We start from the raw sequence: 7,647 nt of genomic DNA on the forward strand, positions 1-7,647 counted from the left end.
GCTTGGGGCCTTCAGTCATGGGAACTGTTGGCCCCCTGTTTTTCACACTCTCTGTTCTATATCATTCCTGGTAGTCTGTCTCATTATTAATAATTATAAAATTATTTCATTCTTTGAGACCCTCGGTCTGCAACACCAAGTCCATGTTTTCCAACCACTGATCTTTCTTGTATTTATGTCTTTTTTAAAAAAAAAGTCCATGAAAAAAGAGCCAGGTGTCAGTTTTCAATGGAGGGAACATTCTCATAGAGGCACTGTAACATTGAGTCTGTTCATTTCATGTACTTTAACAAATTCTGCAGTGCCACCATTATCTTGTTCAGGACTGGGGAGGCTCATTTAGAGTTATTGCAGCATTGTCAAAGGGAAGCTGATCTTTTCACTAAGCATCATTAGTCAAATCTAAGATCCTTCCTTCTTTCTCTAACTCATCATCCATTCTCCAGTATCTTTGATCTTGTCAGATCAGCACCTGCCCCACGCATCCTCTTTCACCAAACCACACCCTTCTCCAAATGACAGATCCTCCACCTCTGTACCTTTCCCTGAAGTGTGCTCCACTCACCTAATAAACAAACATGTCACATCATTCAGAATTCACTGACTTGATAGGCTTTCTGAAACTCCTCTGAGCAGGCCAGTGCTCACTTTGTTGTTGTTGTTGTTATGTGCCACTGAGTCGCCTGTGACTCATAGTACAACAGCTCTGAGCCCTACCCAATCCTGACCCAGTCCTACTGACTCCAACACAGCTAATCCCATTGCCACAGCTATCGTATCAATCCATTTCATCCAAGGTCTTCCTCTCCTGTGCTATCCCTCCACCCTTCCAAGCATGATGTCCTTCTTCAAGGACTGGTTTCTCTTGGCCACATGCCCAAAGAATGTGAGATGGAACTTCAAAATCTTTGCCTCCAAAGGAGAAACTTGGTTTCACCCCCTCTAAGACAGACCTACTTGTTGTCCTGGCAGTCATAATATGTTCAGTACTTTTATCCAGCATCACAACCCAAAGGCATCAATTCTTCTCCCATCCTTAGTCATTATCCAGCTCTCTGATACATAGCATGTAATTGCAGAGACCATGGCCTAAATCAGGTGCACCTTAGTCTCTAACTGACATAATTGCTCCTCAGTACTCTAGAAAGGTCACTGACAGCAGACTTCCCTTATGTAATTAGTCTTTTGATTTCCTACCTGCTGGTACTAAGAGTGTTTATTGTACCTAAAACTATAAAGTTCATCAGAGACAAACTGGGATCAAGTTTAGACAGCCTAGTTCATAGCATAAAAAGACTGCCAAATACAGCCAGAAATGCACAATCTGGAAAGAATAAAATTGATGAATGGGACTTTCTAAAGGTTATATGCTTGTGTGCATCAAAAACATTTCCCAACAGAGTGAAAAGTAAACTATTAACTAGGGAAAAAAACATTTGGCAATACCATTTCAGGCAAGGGTCTCATATCAAAAGTTTACAGAATCCTACAGGACCTCTACAAGAAAAAGATTGATAACAAAATTACAAAATGGGCAAAAGACTTGCAAAGAATTTTCACAGAGCAAGATATTTGGATGGCCAATATTAAAAATGCTCAAAATCATTGACCATAAGAGAGATGCAAATCAAAACCATAATGAGATACCATCCCACTCCAGTAGCAGCGCCACAGTTTAAGAGGACAGAAAGTAATAAATGTCAAAGAAGATGTGGTGAGATAGGAATTCTTATACACTGTTGGGATTGTAAAATGGTACAAGCATGCTAGAAGGCAGTTTTTTGTTTCCTCAGAAAGCTGAACATAGAAATTCCATATGACTCAGCGAAGCCATTGCTTGGAATATACCCTGAGAAAATGAGAACTGAGGCACAAGTGGAGACTTGTACACCCGTGTTCATAGCAACCCAAATATGCTACCACAATAGAATGAATTAAGAAATTATGGTAAAGTCACACTATGAAATACTATGCAGCATGCAGGAGCAATGATTTTGTAAATAGCTGCTGAACTTGGAAGAGACTGGAGATCATTATGCTATGTGAACTAATTCAGTCCCATCAGGACAAATACCGCATAAGACCATCATTGTAGAATATGTATGAAGATCCAAGGGAAAGAGAGGAAGATGGGAGTGGGGCATAGTTAATCATAGGGTCATACAATCTGATGGGTGGAGGGAGGAGTGGTAAAGGAAATGGGAAAGATCTGGTGTGAAAAATAATGTGTATGAATTTTGTAAGTAAACCAGTATAAATCAAAGTTTTGGTTTTTTTTTTAAGAAGTGTTGTTTGTGGAGCTGAGCAAGCTGAAGCTGTTAACAATCTCAATCTCTTCTCCACCTATCACGGTGCTGCCAATTGGTCCAGTGGTGAAAACCTTTGCCTTCCTGATGTTAAGCTTCAAGACATATTGAAAACTGCAGTCCTTGACCTTCTGAAGCAAATGCCTCAGGTCCTCCTCAGTTTTAGCAAGGTTGTGTCATCAGCATAGCACAGGTTGTTGATGAGTTTTTGCCAATGCTGATGCCACATTCCTCCTCAAAGAGTCCAGCCTTATATGATCTGTTCTACATACAGATTGAATATGCACTTCTTTGTACCCTCTTTGAAATCTTAGGCAAATTATTTTGCTTCCAAGCCTGTCTTCCTGCCAAAGTCGGTTGTTTAACAGAAAACTCGAAGTTTCATTCATCTTTATTGTTTCAGCATCCAACAGCAAATTGGTGTATAGTTCAATGCTTTTGGAATAAGTGGATGAGGTTATGTATTTGTATATGATATTTGTATTTGTATGTTGATGTAGTGTTACAGACATTTTGTACTTGGAAATGACTCTAAATTAGTCAAGACTTTCATTCATTTTGATTCAGATCATTAGCGTTAACAGAAAACTTTATCACAACTGTCACTTTTTCTTATAACTGAGTTAAGCTTTTGGTAAACCCCAAACAGAATTAAGTTTTTCAGAGTCACTATTACTCAAGTGGATAGTTTTTTCTCCTCAGCTCCCATCATCACTTAACGTCGTTTAAATATATAGCATTAGTATATTAGTTTATAGGATGGCTATGAGTCAGTCGCCTAAACAACAACACATAAAAACCTGTTGTTTTTGTTAAGCGCCATCAAGTCAATGACTACTCCTAACAACCTATCAGCATATCAGAATCTTGCCTTATCCTGAGCCATCCTCACAATCTCTAAAATGTTCAAACCCATTGTTACAATCATTGTATCAATCCATCTCTTTTAAGGAATTTCCTCTCTTTCTCTGACCCTCTATCTTCACCAGCATAGTGTCTTTTTTCAAGGACTGGTCCTCCTGACAACTTGCCCAATATATGTTAGATAAAGTTTTGCCATCCTTGGCTCTAGGTGCAATTGCTCCAAAACAGAATTGTTTGTTCTTTTAGTGTCTGTAGGGTACTCTTTAACAATACCACATTTCTAAGACATCAATTCTTCTTCAGTCTTCTTTATGTGTTAAGAGTTCTGAGAGTTCCATTCTTCTCTACATTGTCCATGATTTTACATTGTATAAAGGGTAAGAGATACTTTGGGATAGCTGAGCTTGACCTCTGCTAACATCAGGAAGGAGAACAGTGCCCATTAGCAACATCCATAACACAAAACCAATTCTCTTAAGTTCAGAAGTGGCCTCCACACCACCACACCTACTTCTCCTAATTCCAATACCACTTGTTCTGCTCTTCAACAGGGTCTGAAAACTGTTGCAAAGGCCACACAGATCTCGCAGAATCATAATCACAATCACAGTTATGGGGTTTATCAGGGAAGTAAACAGGCTACAATTCAGGTTGGCATCAGGATGCAATTCTTCCATGAGGGCAGCTTCTCAAGTAGCTCATAGGCTTTTTAGCCTCCAGCCATTGACTTAGATCCGTGGTACAAAGCTCCCTTAGTCCTTCCAATTATGGCATCTCTCCTCAGTCCTCCAGTAAACTTAGGCAAAGAGCTCTGGCTCTGGCTCCAGGGGCAGACCTGCTGCTGTTCTTGTGGCGATCCCTGTAGGACTGACTGGCACAGGAATCCCTGACCCCAAAACCCTTGCATTCTCTGCTTTCTCTTCCTTCCAAAGGTAGTGAGAGTCCCACCTTTGCTGCTAAACTTGTTCAATTTAAATTTTGTAGCATGGGAAAAACAGACTAATCCCACAATAATTAGTTTATACTCATCCTAGCCCAAGTTCCCACTCACTCATATCATTATCATTGGTTTTTATTATATGCTATATCCTGAAATGGTTAAGTTGTGATCAATTATTTTTGGTCAAATGACTCTGTATTCCTTCATCTTTTTTTTTATGCCTTCCACATGATTCAATATTTTGACCAAAGTATCTTTCAGTATTGCATCTTGAGGCTTAAATTTTTCCTTCAATTCTTTGAGCTTGAGAAATGCTGAGTGTGTTCCTTCTTCCCCTTTCATTTTCTGACTCAGCTCATTATACATATTATTATAGTATTTTGCCTTCTCTTCTTGAGCTACCCTCTAAAACCTGTTTGGCAATCTTACTTCAGCATTTCTTCCCTTTGTTTTTTTCTTCTTTATTTTCTAGTGCAAATCTCAGAGTTTCTCCTGACATCCAGTTCAGTCTTTGCTTTTTTTCCTGTCTTTGTAATGACCTTTTGTTTTCTTCATGGATGATGTCCTTGATGTCATCCCACAAGTTGTCTGATCTTTGATCATTAGTGCTCAATACCTCAAACCTATTTTTGAGGTGATTTTTCAATTTAGATGGGATATAGTCATGGTTATATTTTGATTCTTGTGGATTTGTTTTCATTTTCTTCAACTTCATTTGGAACTTGCATAGAAGTAGTTAATGGTTGTTCCACAGTCATGCTCTGGCTTTGTTTTGGTGGTGATACTCAGCAGTTCCATCAATTCTTTACCCAGATGTAGTCAATCTGATTGCCATGTATTCCTTTCAATAAAGTCTATGTGTGTAGTCACCATTTATGTTTTTATAAAGCATTTGCAAATCAATAAATTGTTCATTACACAAAAGTCTAGCATGCAATTCCCAGCTTCCTTTCTGTCATATTTTCCAACTAACAGTATTTCTTGCTTACAACTTTTACGTTGCAGGCACCAATTATTATTAAAGCATCTTGATTGCATGTACCAATTTCACACTGCAAAATTGGTAGAAATCCTCACTTTCTTCATCTTTTGTTTTAGTGGTTGGTACAGATACTTGAATAACAATTGTATTAACATGCTTTCTTTGTATGTGTATGACTAGCATCCTATATCATTCACCATTTACAGTTTAGGATAGCTCTTGAAACATTCTTATTTACTATGAATGCAACATAGTTCCTCCTCAACTTGTCATTCCTGATGTAGTAGGTCATATGATTGTCTGATTCAAAATTAATAATACCAATAACTGTTGTGATGTGCCGTTAAGCCACAACCAACCCATAGCTGACCCTCTAGTGGTTTTTCAGAGGCAATAAACCATCCAAGAGGAGATTGTCCATCCTTTCCCCAGGAAGAGGCTGGTGGATTTCAACTATATATCTTTGGGATTGCAGTGCAGCTTCTTACCCCAAGGCCACCAGAGGTCTCTTCCAGGATCAAGAGTGAAATGGAAATTCACATTTAATCACATATGATCTTCTTAGGATTTACTTTCAATTATTTATATGATAATTGAAAACATAACCTATTAAAAGATTAATTGAAAAGTCTTGCTGCCCCAGGGGATAAAGCCCTCAACTTCTTACCAAAAGCTCAGTGGTTTGAATCTATCAGTGACTCTAGCTTGGAACTGTATGACTATTAGTGCCTGTAAAGATCTCAGCCTTGGAAACCCTACATGGTAGCTCTACTCTTTCCTGCAGTGACCCTCTGCATTGGAATTGTTTTGATAGCAATAGATTTGGGAAAAAAAAAAAGAGTAGTGAGTCTACTGGCATTGGATTCAAAGAAAACAACTGATTTACCAGAATACAATTTTATCAGCACCATCGTAATCAAGTACTCAACATTCAGAAAAAGAATAGTTACAATTTCATCATAGTCATGTGTTTGAGCAGTTGAAATGAAACAAAATTATAAACCACAGTTTCTATTCAGCCTACATCCTCTCTTTTTATTACATTTTACATGCTTTTCATGACACCTATTTTTCTGTAAAATTCAACTTGCCCCACCCTCTGTTGTAAATACTTCCTTCTCTAAGCTCAGACCCGAAAATACTCAGCCGTGTAAGGTACAGTAGGTCTCAAAAGTGGTTTACAAGGTTATAAATCTCAGGAAGCTGACTACCTCATTTTTCTCCCATAAAGCACCTGGTTGGTTCTAAACCACTGACCTTCTGACTAATAGTCACATTCTTTAACAACTGGGCCAGGGCTCCTACCATGTCTTAAGTGCTCAATGAATGTTGACTGTATGGATTAGTAAGTTGGCATTTACTGACACTAACAACTAGGAGATCTGGTGGCATAGTTCATAGAGAGCTACCCTGCTGTCCCAAAGGCAGAACCTTTGGTGTTTTAATCCACTGGCAGCTCTGAGAATGAAAAATGTGCAACCACTTCCTGTGTGACTTATACCTTAAGAAACCCAGTGGAGGGTCTGCTATGAATCTGTCCTGATTCGATGACAATTTGCAGCCAACAACTAACCTAAAGGTTGAAGGTTCAAATGTGCCAAAGAGCACCAGGGAAGGAACGTTTGGTGATCTGCTGCTATAAAGATGACAGCCAAGAACCACGACGTATTCACCAAGTATGACATGAGATAATCTAGAGAGTTTCATGTCCGGTGAAATAACTCGGCCGCAAAAGGACAAATACTGCCTAAGAACACTACTGCGAAAATTGGAAGGTAATTAGGGGGAGAGGGAGGGATAGGGGAAGAATAGAAATAGAAGGGGGTAGGCAAAGGGCAAGGGAAGATCAACCTGGGAAGAACCCAGATAAAGAAAATAAAGCTATTGCAATTAGCAAATAAGAAGGTATATATAACTGCTGAAAAGGGAATGGGGAGAATGGGCGTGGAAGAAGAGGAAATCACTAAGACAGCAGAGATTAGTATGGGGATGGATGGGAGAAGAAATAGATAAGGTGCACGGAGGAGATACAGAGACAGGGAGACAAAAGTAACAGAGTAATTATATAAGACAATATACAGAAATTACTGTATGAAACAAAATGTACATGATTGAAAAGTGTATGAAAGTTAATGATTGCATAAATATAATGTTGTTGTTGTGTACTGTCAAGCTGGAGCCGACCCAGAGCTGACCCTCCCGTGGGTTTTCAGAGGTAGTAATTGCATAGGAGGAGATTGTCCATCCTTCTCCCATGAAGCAGCTGGTGGATTCAAACTGCATGCTTTTGTGATTGCAGTTTCTTACCTCTAGGCCAACAGAGCTCATAAAATAATTTTTTAATAAATTTTTTTAAAAATTATAGTGCAACCCAGCAATCCCACTACTGGGAATATATCCCAAAGAGACCATAACTGACATCCAAGTGGATATATGCACACCTATGTTTATCGCAGCTCTGTTCACAATAGCAAGGAGTTGGAAACAACCCAGGTGCCCATCAACAAATGAATGGGTGGTATATTCACACAATGGAATACTATGCTGCATTGAAA

At 39.0% G+C, this 7,647-nt stretch overlaps 1 pseudogene; it reads right to left on the bottom strand.

Moving 5' to 3' along the window:
* Window positions 1–218: 218 nt before the first annotated feature.
* Window positions 219–439, bottom strand: LOC102864511 (annotated as a pseudogene).
* Between the last annotated feature and the right edge of the window lie 7,208 nt (window positions 440–7,647).

This window comes from Elephantulus edwardii, unplaced genomic scaffold (genome assembly GCF_000299155.1).
Source record: "Elephantulus edwardii isolate Elephantulus edwardi_28Jun2011 unplaced genomic scaffold, EleEdw1.0 scaffold00008, whole genome shotgun sequence".
Classification (NCBI taxonomy): domain Eukaryota; kingdom Metazoa; phylum Chordata; class Mammalia; order Macroscelidea; family Macroscelididae; genus Elephantulus; species Elephantulus edwardii.